Source organism: Lissotriton helveticus, chromosome 10, assembly GCF_964261635.1.
Source record: "Lissotriton helveticus chromosome 10, aLisHel1.1, whole genome shotgun sequence".
In the NCBI taxonomy this organism is placed as follows: Eukaryota; Metazoa; Chordata; class Amphibia; order Caudata; family Salamandridae; genus Lissotriton; species Lissotriton helveticus.
The window spans coordinates 235,993,546-236,009,957 of NC_136071.1; the positions used below are offsets into that span (position 1 = coordinate 235,993,546).

The following is a 16,412-nucleotide window of genomic DNA, read 5'->3' on the forward strand; positions in this document are numbered from 1 at the left end:
AACGATTGTGGATTTTCTGCCAAAGCAGAATACACATTTTTACATTCTGGTGAGCCAGGTTTTTGCAGTTTCACAGCAGAAGGTTAGAAAGGTTGCCGCTTAGCTCAGTTCTTTTGATTGGGATACTGATGTGGATGACTGTACGCCATATGACCTAGTACATCTTTAGATGACCTATATGGACATACAGTCTATGCTCAGACGTATTCCACTATTTAACCAGGAATGCATTCTGTAGTACTATCTAAGGCAGAACATTCAATCAAGACTATGCATGGACCTGGTGCTACAGCAAACATTAAACACATATCCCTAAAAAATGATGGGAAGAGAGGGCAGTACTCAATCAACACACCATTACCACGAAAAAACGTCTGTCTGGCGCCACAGGATGGTGGAGACGCTTCAACGCACTATAGCTGGGAAGATGCATCACTGCACCAAAAATAAAAGGTTTTCCTCATAATAGACTAATGCAAAGTTCTGAGACTAGTTTAGTGTTCCTAAAACTCGGCCCATAAGTAGGCTAACTCTGGGGAGAATAGACTTAATGAAGTTGGGCTTGGACTTTGTTTTCTCCGGATTTGTTAGTGATTACCGAATGCTTCAAACCCAACAAGGTTACTTAACAATGGCAAACGGAATTTGTCAGTTTGTGTAATTTTTACATCACCCTGCTTGCATGTCCACAGGACATGAGAAGGTTGCTGTCAGCCTGCAGCTACAGTGTCTCAGTACTACCGCATAGGGAGCCGTTTGTCGCAATTTATCTCATTCTGCGCTGCCCCATACTGGGTCCGCTCAGTTTGGTGCCATGAGCCGGCAGGCAGTCCATTGTCCAGTCAATTTATGTTCGAGTAATTGAGCACTGATCAAATAGGGAGCCTGCGCAAATCAGAACAAGAACATTAGGTAGGCTTACCAGACTAGTCTACAGTTACAACTTGTTTTGTCATACAATAGTTTCCAGAAATATAGAGCACCAACTGTCTCTTAAGGTACTTAGTACACAATGTTATTGAAATCATCAACTGTATATTCTGCCTGATATGTTTGTCTTGTGTTCACATGTCAACTCGTTGCCACTAAACCAAGAAACAAACAAACAGAAAAACCCTTTGAAATCTCTGGAGTTGTTTTGAGGGTGATGCCAGGGCCTCTAGGGGTAGGATAATCTATTCTCGTTTTGGACTCAAAGCAGTTATCTCTGGATGGTGCTATTTTGCCATTATTATAGCCTTACGGCGCTGTTAGAGTTATAGGTACCTTCATCAATTAGTGTGGTGTTCTTGAGTAATTGGTTTTGTGCGTGTCCATGTTGTTTGTGTTGTACAGCTTGAGGTCTTTACCAATTTCAAATCAGACATGGTGCCTTCCCAACTGGTACAGTTCAGCCAGCCAGAGCAGCTATTCCATATCCCGTCAGGATGTAGTGGCCACCTCACTCCATGTCACCACAAATGAATGAATTTTTTTTTTATTATGCGCAAACTATGCCCAATGGGCGTCAAGGCGCCTAACATCAAAATAACAGCTTATCACCCCGCGGAGCGTTCAATCATAGGTAGGCCCTCCTAAAGAACCAGGTTTTAAGTTCCTTTTTGAACAAATCAATTGATGGCAACCTTTTAATCTCAATTGGAATAGAATTCCAAAGCTGAGGGGCCACAACTGAAAAGGCCCTAGCTCCCCATCTAGCCAGCCTAACACGAGGCACGACAAGTTGGAGAAGTTCAGTGGATCGAAGGCCTCTAGCTGGGACATAACGGGCGAGTAAGGAACTAATCCCACTCGTTGATCCCTCCGCCAGTGCTCTGTAGGTCATACATAGAATTTTAAAAGAAATTCTATGCTGCACTGGAAGCCAATGAAGGTCTTTCCTGGCTTTGGTGACAGATAATGACTTGGGAAGGGCCAAAACAAAACGTGCAGCTGCATTCTGCACAATTTGCAGTCGATGTATGTGGCTCTTGTTGGACTCCATATACAAAGAATTGCAATAATCCAACCTGGAGCCAACAAGCGCGACTGCAATTTGTTTACGCGCTTGGGGAGAGAGATATCCGCGGATTCTATTAAGGGTCCTAATCACACCCCAGCAGGTGGCCACGGTCCTGTTAACTTGAAGGGACATAGAGAGTAAGGTGTCAAATATCACACCCAAATTTCTGGCTGATTGGGATGGAGTGGGGCAGATGCCAAGAGAGGAAGTCCACCACTCGCTCGACCAAGCATCCTGGTTCTTTCCAAAGACCAGTACCTCTGTTTTATCGCCATTGAGCTTCAGGGAATTAATAGTCATCCAGTCTGCCACGAACTGCATGCATACCCTAAAGCTTGAGGCGGATGTTGCAACAGAGGAATGAGCCAGAGACACCATAATTTGGGTGTCATCAGCGTAGGATACTACCTCCATCCCCTGCGATCTTACTAGTCTAGCAAGGGGGGCCACATAGATGTTAAACAGGGTCGGACTCAAGGCCGACCCTTGTGGCACCCCACATTGCAACGACTTAGCAGGGGAGAGGTAGTTCCCAAGCATCACTCTCTGCTCTCTTTCTAAAAGAAAGGAGTTCAAAAGACTCAGGGCCGACCCCTCAACTCCTGCCTCCCTAAGCCGAGATGTTAAAATGGCGGGAGACAGGGTCTCAAAAGGACACTGTTGGCAATGATGTGCTTTTAACATACGCATCATTGCTATAATGTGCGGTGGGGTTAGTGCCTAGGACACAAACACAGGTTACAACACACAGAATGCATTAGGTTGTCACATGAAAGACCAGGACTGGAAAACATATCAGTGATGACAGAGTGAGGAACACAAGCAGCACATAAACAACATCCAGGAGTGTAATATGCTCTGGAAACAAGCCTGTGCATACTAATGCCACTTGGGACTATTCTCCTTTTCATGATGTCTTGGTTAGTCTATGCTGCACTCCATAAGGGACACTGTGGCCTGAACCACTGGGCCTGGGCTAAACGGTCTATGGACCACAAGTGAAGAAGATCCCTAATAAGTCTCAGCTGTATATGACCACATCAGTGAGGGCATCCTCATTCCCTATGCACAGTGAGCTCATACATGTCTTAGCAAAGTTTATCAGGCCTTGAGAAAGTGTAAAAAGAATTCCTGAATATCTCTTCATGCTCGAAATTACACCTCTGTCTACCAGGACTTTGAGAGATCACCAGTGCCCACTGCATCACACACAAGGACAGTCACTGGAAGGAGGTACATTTAAACCAAAAATGTAGTACAGAAACATTGGTCAGCCCAGTACAGCTCAACTGGTACGAATACTGGCAAAGAAAAATATCTAGTGTTAATTCATCTCCATTCCACTACTGTCCAGATATCCCATGTATTGTGTCCCGGATCAACTCTAATCTTACTTTTGTGAGTCAAACTCCATCTGCACCAAATCCTTCTTTGAACCCCTCCTTTCCTGGGCCCCAACTGCACAAGATAATTTGGAAGGCAGACTCAATATGTAGGAGAGCCATTAGGATCCCATGATGGCTATTCTGTCTGGCTGTGTATATTTATATTTTGGGCGCTGCAAGACCCAACAATTCTCACCTGTTGACTCTTGCAGAAACATTCTGTTGTGAACACAGAGCAAAACCATTTCGACTGCTTTTTAAAAAAAATAAACCTTTCGCCTTCTTCATTATGTCCTTTCATCAAACATACCTTAAAAAGTAGTCTCATTTTCCTGGATTTGTCAAGTCTTTTCTTTTATCTCTTTCCACTCACTTGAGGGCCTTCCCAGTTTATCTCCCAGCACCTTCCTGCCCATCTCCTGTAGATTCATGACCCTGTGCTAGACTTTTTTCCATTTCTACCATCGCCGGAATACCAATAGGGTTATTCTTTTTTTGCAACCCGCCTTCAGTGGTTGCTTATTTTCACACTTATGTGCACACTCCTCTATGAATCACAACGTCTGGAGAATGGCTCCCTCCGATTTTCCGAAAGCTTTCTCGCTAGAAGTCTGATTTTCTTTGTTATGTGCAGACTATGCTTTAGTTTGAAACATATTATTAGATAATCACTAGGTAAAAGCTATTCTCCTTCCGCGAGAATTACGTGTTCACAATATAAGTGAATAAAGAAACAAAGGGGATATAGAAAAGCACAATGATGAGAATGAAGCTAATTTATTGAACATTTATATTGTATTTTTATAAAACACACCTCTCTAAAATATTTAGCCTCTAGGCGTTTTAATATTTCTTGACATTGAATGTGCATTTAAAAATGGTGTTAATTAAACGATTTGATTTTCGAACTAATGGAAGGAATGCCAAAAACAGAAGGAATGTAAAAAAATTGTGAAGAAGGAAAGAAATGACGGAGAACGAAAACAGTGGGAAAGAACTAAATAAAGGAAGGCAGCTGTAAATAATAACAGGGTGAGTGAAAATGGAAACCTTCATTCTACGAACAGCTTTTTAAGGCAGACCAGAATTTAATGAAATGTAATCAGTGTCCTATTCCCGGATTTATATTTTTCTGGCTCTTTGAAATGGAATACAGAGACACAACCTTAACTGTGTTTTCTTTCATAATTTTCTGACAGGCGCTGCATGTGATCACCGGCGTCTGAGCTTTATTGCAAGGCCAACCAAAGACCAATGAAAGGCCTGGCGCGTGACGCCACTCTTTTAATCAGCAAGGAGATCTGAAAAGGGCAAAGACATTATTATTGCTATATCTCGCCGTGGTGGTCATTAGCTTTTTCTGCCAGCTCTTTCATCCTTTGGCTGATTCTACCAGAGTAGCTGGATCATACCAGCTGATCAGTAAGCAGTGAGCAACCCAATCTTCCAGGGACATCTTAAGGATTTTGGGGGCCAAGCATATTTATGGGGCCCTAGTTAGGAACAGTTTCGAATTTATGATCCAATTTCAGCTCTTTCATGCCGTCTTTGGTAGAGTCACTGACAGTGCACAGGCACACTCGTCCATATTCTAAACGTGTTTACATCTAATATTTATGAATAGTGATGTGTGTTTTCACTATTATAACACAGCAGCATCTCATTAACAATATTGGAAATAATCTCTGTGACACCCTCCCATTTCTCATATGTGAGGTTCTGATTTGATCCAAAAGAAACTTTTTTAAGGATGTTGTAGGCACAACATGTCACTGTAAATAAATGTCTGCAAATAGACACTCACACGTCATCCACATTAAAATATAACAAAGGAAAAAGTTATTTCAAACAATCTGTTTAAGAATTACTCCAGGTCAATAGGGCAAGACTCTCTGCAGAACAGAGCTGCTCTGTTAGGGGCCCCTTGACAGGCTGGGGCCCTGGGCCAAAGCCCACTTTGCCCATTCCTTAAAGCGTCTCTGTAAGCTTCTTACAGCAACGTAATTCTGAATAGCATTTCCAAATGCACATGTCCATTTAAATATAGCCAATAATGAGATTTGACACTTTACACCTTTTCAAGACACGCCACTGTTGGCATACAAAGCCACTTTTAACATGACTTTTACAAAGTCTCACAGGTTGGCCAAATGGAAATGCCAGGGTTAAAACTCCTGATAATGTGGTCTACAGTGGCCCACTGAACCACTGCATTTAATGAAAATGTCTCCTATCTTTATTCATGCATCTTGTCATTCGCTCAGGATAAAAGCTGTGGTGTCAAATTATCCCTCTAAAATGTGGGCCAATTTCCTCTTTATTCTCAATAGACTGGAATGCTGTTTCCAAAGACAATGGCAAAGTTACTACACCTCCACAAATCCACAGTCTATGAAATAGAACGAGCACGTTTTTCACTTCCAATTTTCCAAAATAAAAATATGCCACTATTAAAGATCAAACTAGAACACCAAAACAGGTATTCCGCTGATCCCTGCAGAGAGACAGGGGTGAACTTCATCCAGACTCACAGATGTTACTAGGTTCTTAACAGAACCTTATATAGTGCTCATGCATCGAATGATTATTTTGGTGCTGATAGGGGTACCTTATAACCAAATAAAGCAAGCAGTCTTTATTAAAATGATCAGGTGGCATAGAGTGGTGTAGCGTAGAGTAGCCTACAGTGGAGTGGCATAGATTAGAGTAAACTGGGGGAGAGTGCAGTGGCTTAGAGTAGAACAGCATAGAGTGCATTGGCGAACAGTGGAGTGGCATACAAAGCAGCAGCATAGAATGCAACGGCAAACAGTGCAGTTGCGTAGAATGCAGTTACGTAGAGTAGAGTGGTGCAGAGTAGGGTAGAGTGGCCTAGAGTGCAGTGGCGTAGGTTAGAGTGATGCATAATAAAAGTGTAGTAGGGTAGAGTGCAGTGGTGTACAGTGCAGTGGCGCAGAATAGAGTAGAGTGGCATAGAGTATAGTGACACAGAGTAGAGTAGTGCAGAGGCATAGAATGTAGTGGTGCAGAGTAGAGTGGAGTGTCCTAGACTGGACTGTTCTAGAGTGCAGTGGTAAAGAGTGTTGTGGTGCAGAGAAAAGTGGCGTAGATTGCAATGGCAAAGGGTATAGTGGTGCAGAGTAGAGAGGCGTAGAGTGAAGAAGAGTAGAGAGCAGCGGCGTAGAGTAGTGCAGAGTAGAGTGCAGTTGTGTGGAACAGAGTGGAGTAGCAAAAGTGTAGTATTCATGGGGTGGTAGCGCACTGCCATTAAAGACAACACATTTTCAATTGAAATGACCATTACATTTGCATAAACGTACAGTTTTGATGCTAAAACGTATGCAGTGCACAAACGATGTGTTGAAATGTCATCATGTATATACTGATTTGTTTTCATCGTATGAAAATATATTTCCACCACACATCAGTATTACAAAAGAATTTACTTTATTTATTATTTCCTTATTCTGATATTTTCTGAAATATCTGCACACTTCATTTAAAGGCATTTCAATTTTGATATGTGTGCTAGAAAAAAAGCCATCCCTTTCAGAGCAAGAGTGTCAAATAAATCCTCTCATTCTGAAGTCAGAGAAAGAAAAGGAAACACCAAGCTCCCTCTGATGACAGAGCCTCACATTTGACCTCTGCCTTTGAAAGCACAGTAAATGTGACTTGATAAGAACAAAGACCAGTTTACAAAAAACGAACATCATGGAAACATACAATAAACAGAGTATGCGCTACGGGAGGGAGGAACTCAAGCTGGACAGCCCAAAACAAATAAAGCCAACAAATAGAATGCAAGCAAATGTGAGTTACGAACCACAAAGCCAAAGGTAAGCAATGGGTGGAATGCATTCCCAGGGAAGCTTTCCGAATGTTCCAAAGATGTCTTTAGCAAACCAGACCGGTAGGCTTTGACCTAAAAAGGATTGTTCTCCTGCTCTGGGTTTTCCTATTCTTGGCACCTGTAAGACGTGTGCAGAAGAGGATCTCAGCGTCCTATAGGGTCTGTAATTTTTTTAATGCCTGGAAATAAATGAGGGAGCTAGGCCTTTTAAGGCTTTAAAAACCAAATGCAGTGGTTAAACTGTATTCTGTACTTAATGGGAAGCAATGATGATGTTTTAGTAAAAGAGTAAAGTGGGCTTGTATAAATGCATTTAAAACAAGATGCACAGCTGCGTTCAGAACCACCTGGAGTTTCTGAGTAGCCATGGCAGGAAAGTTGAGGAAAAGAAAGTTAATGTAATCTTGAGCCAATCACAGCTATGATCTCGAACTTTAAGAATCAGGGGATCAATAAGGGACTGGTTTCCTAACCACTCTCAATAGAAAAGGGCATTTGGCTGCTGTTTGATACAACCCCTCTTTAGGACAAGGAAAAAGCAGAAATATAAAGAGCCTGGAAAGAATGAGAGGCTCGCACCTAAACATGTGGCTCTCATCTACTGGATCAGGAGACCTGAGAAACTGATGAAAGTTGGGGGGAATAAGAAGCGCAGTAAAAGGTGTTGCTGTTGTGCACATCCATGAAGATGGAATGAAAGATTTAGAGAGAAACCATGTGTCAAGTTAAATTGCCATTCTGAGCAGGACAAGATTTGATTGCCCTGTCCTGATACTTTTTTTCTCTATTGTGATCTAGCCACTTATTGGATGTGGGTCCTTTTGATGTGAACTCCATGCTGAGAAGACTTGTGCTCATCCCCTGAAAATTAGGCATCTGTTTATCCAGCTTAGGGTTTCCCAAAGCCATTCCTGGAGGCCTGGATTCGTGTCAGATATTTAAGACAACTACATTTATCTAAATGGGGATACGCTAAAAATCTGGCATGGATCTGACCCTCCAGGACTGACTTTGGAGAGCCCTGATCCAGCTACAGAAAATATAGGCTGGTTGTAGCTCGTAAGATGTTAATTTCAAGGGATGAGGACAGGTAATTAGAAATGCCATTGTCTCCTGTCAGAAGCAAATCCCATTGTGAGCAGAATCCGAATGCGTGAGATTGTTATAAACTCTGCACAAAGATGCACTAGCCTGTGGCTGATTGTATCCCGATTGGAGGGTGGATCCATGCAAGGTTGACCTGTACGTCTTGATAACTGAGATGTGGCAACGGCCTTACTCTCCAGACATAAATTATGCCCGGTATGTGGTCAATCAGACATCTGTAACAGGGGAGGAGTGTGGAAATCTAGGGCAATCCAAATATAATAAATGGCGACCAGTGAATAGGCTGAAAAAAGGTGGCTGTGGTGACAGCTGTAAATGAGTTTAAGGTAAGTTATGTGTGTGTATATATATGTGAATACACAGACATGCCAATAATTACTACAAATGTGTTTGTCTCCTTTAAGTGCTACTACGTGGTGATGTGCATGAGCTGTTAACTCATAGAGGTTCTCCACAGTCCCGAAGGATCCATTATACCTAGGCTGCAGGAATGTATTCACAGATAAATGCATTATTTACCAAGTATGACATCGCCAGGCTGGTTTAGAAGAAATGAGACTACATGTAGGATGACCTATGAGAATCTGGATACGAGTCCCTGTTGTGTTGCTCTTGCTACCACTGGTTTCCTGGGAGTAAAGAGGGGAGACAGTCTTGAGGGAATAAATTGCAAAGGCTTCTTTCCACCCTCCACAAGATATGACACTTCATTTCAGTACGAGAAAGAGAAATTTCCCGAGAAACAGACTGAAGGACAACTGAGAAGTTTGCAAGCATGCCTGGCGGGCTGCCATCCCACAGGAATGAGTTGGATCTACAAAGACTGAACCGCTTCCAAACCCTTGAATTATGCTTGAAAGAAAGTATGATGGTCTCATGAGGCATCACGAAAACACCCCGCACCCTCTGTGATCCAACCACAGCAAGCAACCTTTACTTCAGATTAATGCAAGTACCGGGCAGCGGCATGTGTATATACAGAGCATAAGAGAAAATGCGAGCCTATCAGACAAGTACACACAATGATACTCGCATTGCACAAAGGATGGCCTTCAGTTTCTCAAGTGGTGAGTGAGTAGGTAGAAGCATGGGATATATTTACTATAGGTTAGTTCCATGAAAGTTTAGACAATGTGCAGATAACTAACATTAAAAACAATACTAATAAACAGACTTCCAGGTTACCAGTGATGACTGGTTTTGGTATCATGTTATTCCCCCAATTTCTGTCGAAGCAATGACGAACGCATTTATTATGGAGTCACGTCTTATGGAGAAATGCCTTTAGGACCCACTGGCACTCTTTCAAAATAAATGAACGTGAAGCGGGACCCATTCATAATCCACTGCTGTTCATTACAGGGACTGTTTGCATCAAACTCTGATGGAGTGATGGCCACCATTACACAACAAAAAGACAAAACAGGATAACTCCACTCATTCATAGTCAAATTCTACAATTCCTCTCACCATGTATTTCCCTGATGACAACCTCCTCCCTGTCATGAACTTGGTGATGCACTTCACTATTATATACTTTCTTCCACTTTCATCGCCTATAGCATCACTGCTGTCCACCACCTACTCATCTTCTGCAAAGGATGCCCGCTACGTTGTGCTCTATTTGGTCAAGATCTTGAGCAATATCTAGTCCTCAGCAATTTTGGCTACAGCGAGAGACTACTTATTGGTCTCATATACAACACATTTTTACTGGACGTACTCAACTTTGTCACCCATTCCTTGTTTCATAACCAGGGATTACAGGCTCATTGTGAAAAACCAAGCCCTATATACAATCCTCATGTTTATTCAAACGGATCCAGGGGGCCGTACCGTTCCATCACTCATTCAAAATATCACGTTTCCCTCGCTCACTTTGCCACGGGATTCAAGCTAGCCTGGCTGATGAGGGGTGTTACCCCGAAACCGATCCCAGGATGCTTGTTTCCGGTCCAGGGAAGACCTGGCTTGGCAGTTCGGGTTGGACTGTTCCCATGAGGATGAGGGTCAAGACTGATTTGTATATGGCTGGGTCTGAACTGGGATGGTAAAGTGAGCTAAAGGTCGATGATGGATTGAACCCAGATCTGTGACTGGGGGTGAGTGTTTGAAAGGTTTTAGCGCTCCATCCATCATCTCCTTGTGTTTGCTTTCTCAAAGAAGAGTCACCTGCTCAACTCCTACACTCCGCATCATCCTCAAATCCTCCTGTGCCACTTGCAAAATCATTTTTTTCTTCTAGTCTTGCTGCGTTAGAATGTCCCCCTTCTGGCTGGAAGGTGACCTCTTCTCTGAAAACCTTCAATAGAAATGTCCAGAAGTACCACTTCTACTGGAAATTCTCGAAAGTACCAAAGCCCCTCATGTTCAAAAGCACCAGCAACGATTGTGCAATTGTGACACCCTCTTAACCTCTATGTACAGATGGTAACTTTGTGTGCTATAATATTAAACTTTGCCCCAGTTTATTCTCAACACAATGCTTTAAGTTATCTCCAGCTGCTTTGTTTAGGGGGCTGTCAATAAAGTGTACACTTAGTTTACCTTTCATAATTTACACCCTAATGTTTCAACTGGAGACAAATCAGTAGGGTGACGTACGTAAGCAGCAAAAAAAAAAAAAATGTAACTGAAATGAGCTCCCGCCTCCAAGATCGAATCTGCTCTGATTACTACTCACAAAAGTGTTTCAAGCCTGTGTGGTAGGAGAGTACCATGGCATCTGCCCAGACACACACAACGATGATGGGCGAGTGAGGGTACATTGTACCTTCTCTAGCACTAACCTTGTTCAGCACGCAATACTATTTCATTTTTTATTAGGTGAAAAGTGCCTTCTGGGGCAAGAAAAAAAAACTACTCTAGAAGAGGCTAGGGTGGAATCACCTTACACCTGAAGTATCACTTGTAACCACTGTGTCTAATTGTCACCTTAAAATCTCTCTACCACCCAAAGAATTGACCACAAACCGAGTTGGTCTTTAGGTACTGTCATAAAAGAGGTTTATGGAAAACCAAAGAGAGACGGCACTTGCATGGAACTTCTGGAAGCAGCCTTTCCTGGATAACACTGAGGCAAGCGATGAACAGGATTTACTCCTATAAGAAAAAGAGCAGTTCTGATACACCTTTTGAGCTCTGACGGCCCGCACATTTTCTTCTACTTAGCTATTTCAGAGGAGGTGGAAGGAGAGGATGTCTTAACTGTAACAATGATAATATTAATTAAAGAGGTATTTTTGAAAAAAAGCAGAAACACACAAATCCAATTCTAAAAAAGGTGAAGACAAAATCATAGAGGGATCTGTAGCAATTAACCATGGTTTAAAATATTCAATCCATTCATTGGAGACATTTTATCAGATCATATCATGGTGAACCAACACATCAAAGTTACAGGAAGAACTGTGGTTCGATGGAAATCGAAATCTACGGGTGACTGTAGACATGGACAGGAGAGTAAAGTATGCGATGACTCTGCAGAAACAGAAAAGCGCAGACAGGGTAGTAGGGGACTAGGCAGTAAGGAAGATTTGAGAATGCACAAAGGAAAACATCACAATATTATTTTGCAGGTGAGAGGAAGTAACAAGAAGACAAAACATTTATAGCAAGGAGCAACGGGGGCAGTTCACAAAGCCTTGTGCACTACGATGTGAAAGCACACAAGAATTGGCCGATACCAAAAATTGTGCAGCAACTAATGTTGTACGCAGACTATGCAAAAAAGGAGACATTATGGTAGGGTATGTAGTGACTGATATCAAGTATTTTTTTAACAATTTAACTGTGGAAAAAGCCAATTACAGTGAACACGATCATGCCCTGGTGGTAAAGGTAAGAGGACACAGCTCTCCAAAGAACACCTCTGCCATAAATAAATAAAAACAATGATTTCTATAATTGCACACTCTGTATCCCCCCGTCACTCTGCCTAAAATAATGTGTGGGAATCAGTGGCAAAGAGAAGTGAAGTTACTTTACAGACACACGTTCCCCGTCCCAGCTAATGCTACCAACCAGGATGCCTGCTTCTTTCCTGACTAGTGCCAACATCAGACTCCAGGCCATCTGCCACACATAGGTGGGGTCAAGGGTGGATGTCAGTAGGTAGAACCAAGGGCTGCACTTTAACACTTTTGAAAACACACATGCTATTTGTCGCTACCTACAAGGGATATTCTCTTTCTTGACAAAAATGGTGACAGAGTTTGTCTTTTAGAGTCACACACAGCTACAATACAATGACCAGCTGATGGTTCACATATGGAAAGGAGAACCATTGCTGTTTGAAATGCTGAGAGGCCCACAGATAACTACAACATAACACTGAACACGCAATGTCAATTTTGGAGACGAGTGTGGATGAACAGAGGGGGGAAATTAACCAAAAGGAGCAAAAGCTCCAAGGTTTGGAGCAGGAATTTTTGGCCTAGGATCTCAAATGCAAAAGCAAAGGGAGGCCTTCCAAGGTACAAGACTTTCACGATCTTCGAAGTGACAGCTATTGTAAGCAGGAGGTAGAGTGTTTGGAAAATGCTTTAAGGGATAAGCGGTGGTAATTCTTCAGATTCTACTCATACCCACAGAGGAAGATGTAAAGTCCCCTCGGCCTTGATTTTTTGTTTTGTAAACTCACATTCTGTGTACTGACTCGTGGATCTGATGGTAAAGTCACAAGGTTGTTAGAATCCCAACCAGAGGTCCTGTTTATAGAACTGTAGTTGATAAGGTGGGAAGCCCTTCTTACAAGGAAATGTTAATCTGTGTGGCTAAAAAGAGAGACTTGTGTTTTGGGAATGAGAAAATAGTAAGTTTATGTCACAGCTTGTGAAAATATTCAGAAATTCAGCAAAAGTATGCATTCCCCCCTCAAACATAAACATAAAATAGCAAATACTTGAAGAAATCACTTCAAAAATGTTACTTATGTCTTAACTAGTCCTACATGATTACTGAAGCAAGTAGAAGCAGAGTTGCCATGTTAAAGAAAAATGCAGAGGATTTTAAACAAGATTTCATTCAAGTACCAGCTTGTGCCCCTTCCAGAATCTCAAAACATAAACAAATGACCAGTAATTTCGTCAGGGAACTATGGAAACCCTACACTCCTTTACAAGATGAAGATGGAAAGTAATGGTCACAAACTCATGTCTTTTAAGTTGTATAGAACTTTTCTTTTGAGCGGTTTAGCCGTGTTATCTTCGACCAGCTTTGTGGCCGGAATTCCTCGGAAGGGCTTATCAGTATTACATTTGTTTAGGTCACAAGTTTCCCAGGTCCATGCATGAGAAGCTGGTCCAACCCAGTCTTTGCACTTTAGGACTGACAAAGCCTATTTATCCCATTTTAAGATCAGGACCACATGTTGCATAGTGCCAAAAGAAAACCCTTTTTGTTTATCATCATGGTAAGTAGTAATTACAAACAAAGCAGGATTCATATCGGGATTGCCCCATTGATCACCAAGGACACACATGCTGGTCAACTTACTCTCAGATGGGGCAGGCATCACCCTCTTTTTAATGATATCACCCACTTAAAAATGAACGCGCCTTCAATGAATTTGATAATCTCACCATGTTTGCAAACCTGCCTCACACTCTCCAAATATATGTTTTCTCCGTTCTGATGGTATCAACCTCTTACACATCTAGTGTCACCCTCGTGTGAGCTCCAGCAGGTTGACAGTGAGAAATACTACTTTTTCCATTGAAAGATACTGTACCATTTTAAGATTTTGCAAAGGCCTGCAAAGTATTAAGGAGAACTTGGCATTAAATTGTTTGTGTTCATTCTTAACTTGGCCTTTCTGTCTTTGTTTATTTTAAATACCAGTCGGGGTCATTATGATAGCTGTAGAACCTATTTTGAAGCGTTTTCTCTTACATTTGACGATTTAAGTATGTACCGAAAGAGGGAAAAATATCGGCTTTAGGTGGTTCTCTTAATTGTTGTACCCGCAAGGATACTCTTAATAATTACGCCTATAGTATCCGAAAGAAAAAAAAATAATTTATTAACAGCAGCACAGCGACCCTTGAGCTATTTCAGAAATGTGGCATGTTGGAAGGTGAAAACAAGCTTTTTAGGCTGAGCCAATCAACAGTGAGAACACTGGCGCGTTGAACCGGGTCTTACCTACAACGAGCGCCCTCATTGGTTCTCCCGGAGCGTGAGAGCGAGCGACGAGTGAAGCAAAAGAAAACAAAAGAAGCCTTCAGCCTCGGGCCCCTTCTGAGGGGAGACGCTGGGCCGGGCTGACAGGCCGGCAGCGTGCACGTCTGTTTATCTAAAAAGACGTCTGTTTATCTAGAAGAACACCTCACGCGCAGCTCCCCGTCGTGCGACTTAACCACATCTGGAATGACTTCGACCCCAACTCTCCCCAAACACGTGCTTTTCCTGAGGGGCTCTTAATATTGGGCCCTCTCGAGGGAGACTGCTGTGGACGTTGCCACCCTTCAGGAACATCTGTCGTGCATACGGGCACTTCTTTTCTGTGCACACAAGTATTCCGATTTTTTTTGTTGCTTCTAGCACGCAGAAACTCGTGATTCATAGCTCAAATGTCTTAATTTTTCTACGAACTACCTAAAAGCGGGTTCATACACGGTCATGCTGTTTTTCCTCGCACTTTCATTAATAATGTGACGCCACGTAGTATAGAGATAAACCCAACGCGCATGCAGTAATTCCCTTCCGTTTACATATTTATATTTCTTGTATCTGTTTCTGCAGGTTCTGCGCCTGTCTGGGCTCGGTACACATTAGCAGCTGGTTGCTTACCTTTCTTCCGGCCCCCAGCTCCTGTCCTCTGCGGTCACCACCCAGGCAGGAAGGCCAGCCATTGCGCCCTGGGAAGCGAATGCCAGCCCGGCTGCTGCCTTCGGTCCTCCTCCTCGACGCCGGCTCCTCCAGAACAAATTCCCTATCAACAATTCCTCAGCAGGCGCCGTGGACGGCGGAAGAGGCTGCAACATCCACTCCCACTGGTGTCAAAGAGGGACGGCGGCGCTGCCCACAGGCGGCGAGGTGGGGGAGAGGAAGGAAGAGGGAGGAGGGTGGAAAGAGGCCGAGCGAGGAGGCAGACTGACAGGTTACAGAGGGTGCAGTCCTGCCGGCCACCGAGTGCTGCTGCTGCAGGCCTGTGCTTTGATAAGGCCCCAGGCCTCGCCTTCTGGAATTACAGCTCCATGGTTCCTATTCACGGTGCCCACCTAGACAGGATCCCAGCCCTACCGCTGGAAAAGGGAAAGCAGCAGGGAGACAGAAAAAAAAGTTAGAGGCATGGCTGCATGTCGGAAATAAAAGCTCACGTTTCACCCTGGAGGGGAAGGGCAGTGCAAGGTCTTCTGAGCAGGCTTATACTACCACCTGGCGTAGAATTTTTGGAACTGCAACAACAAATCTGAAATCACTGCAAGGGCAGTCTCGATCTGCTAATTGCCAAGTCTTGTGAAGTAAATCAGGGCTGCATTAGTCAATACAAACAAGCACTGACAAAACCAGTAGGGCTGAGATTAATGTATGGGTACTGCTGTTACCACACACATCACAGTTCCGAGTGGTGTGATAAATATCAGCAGGTGAATCTTGATGGGATTTTTGAGGGGGAAATGGCACTGTATTTTGCGGGATGTGTTTTTGTACAGTTAGCCCTAACATCTTCGTGTTATTCCACCCAAACTATTAATTGGCTGGTACATGTTGCACCCAATAAGTTCCAACACGGTGGAGTTGAATTTTATCAGGTGCACTAAATATCACACCAATGACAGGGAGAGGCAAAATGGGGGCCTTAGTTGAAAGATCAATGCTCTACTGGGATGAGCCAAAATGTGATTGGTAAGGTTTCAAGCCAATGGATGACCAAAGCTGAATAAAGAAGGTCAATAGTTGAAAGGGTAGGATACAAAACCCACACTATTTACATTGTAAGCAATAGGTCTATTTTACACCTGCATTGTCAAAACCCAGACCTAATGAAGTGAGAGTAGGCATCTCTCGTATCAATTTGGGGTATGCATCACTTAGATAGGGGACACACTTAGCATGTCCC

The 16,412-nt window shown here is 43.0% G+C and overlaps 1 protein-coding gene across 3 annotated transcripts in view; it reads right to left on the reverse strand.

The window, feature by feature from the left end:
- Nucleotides 1-15,667, reverse strand: part of RAI1 (retinoic acid induced 1) — a 576,051-nt gene extending 560,384 nt beyond the window's left edge. Inside the window, exon 1 of one of the 3 annotated variants that reach the window (XM_078665206.1) lies at nucleotides 15,140-15,667. The gene's annotated coding sequence lies outside the window, so the exon portion shown is untranslated. The remainder of the gene's footprint in view (nucleotides 1-15,139) is intronic. The other 2 variants (XM_078665208.1, XM_078665207.1) reach the window with 2 other exon arrangements.
- Between the last annotated feature and the right edge of the window lie 745 nt (nucleotides 15,668-16,412).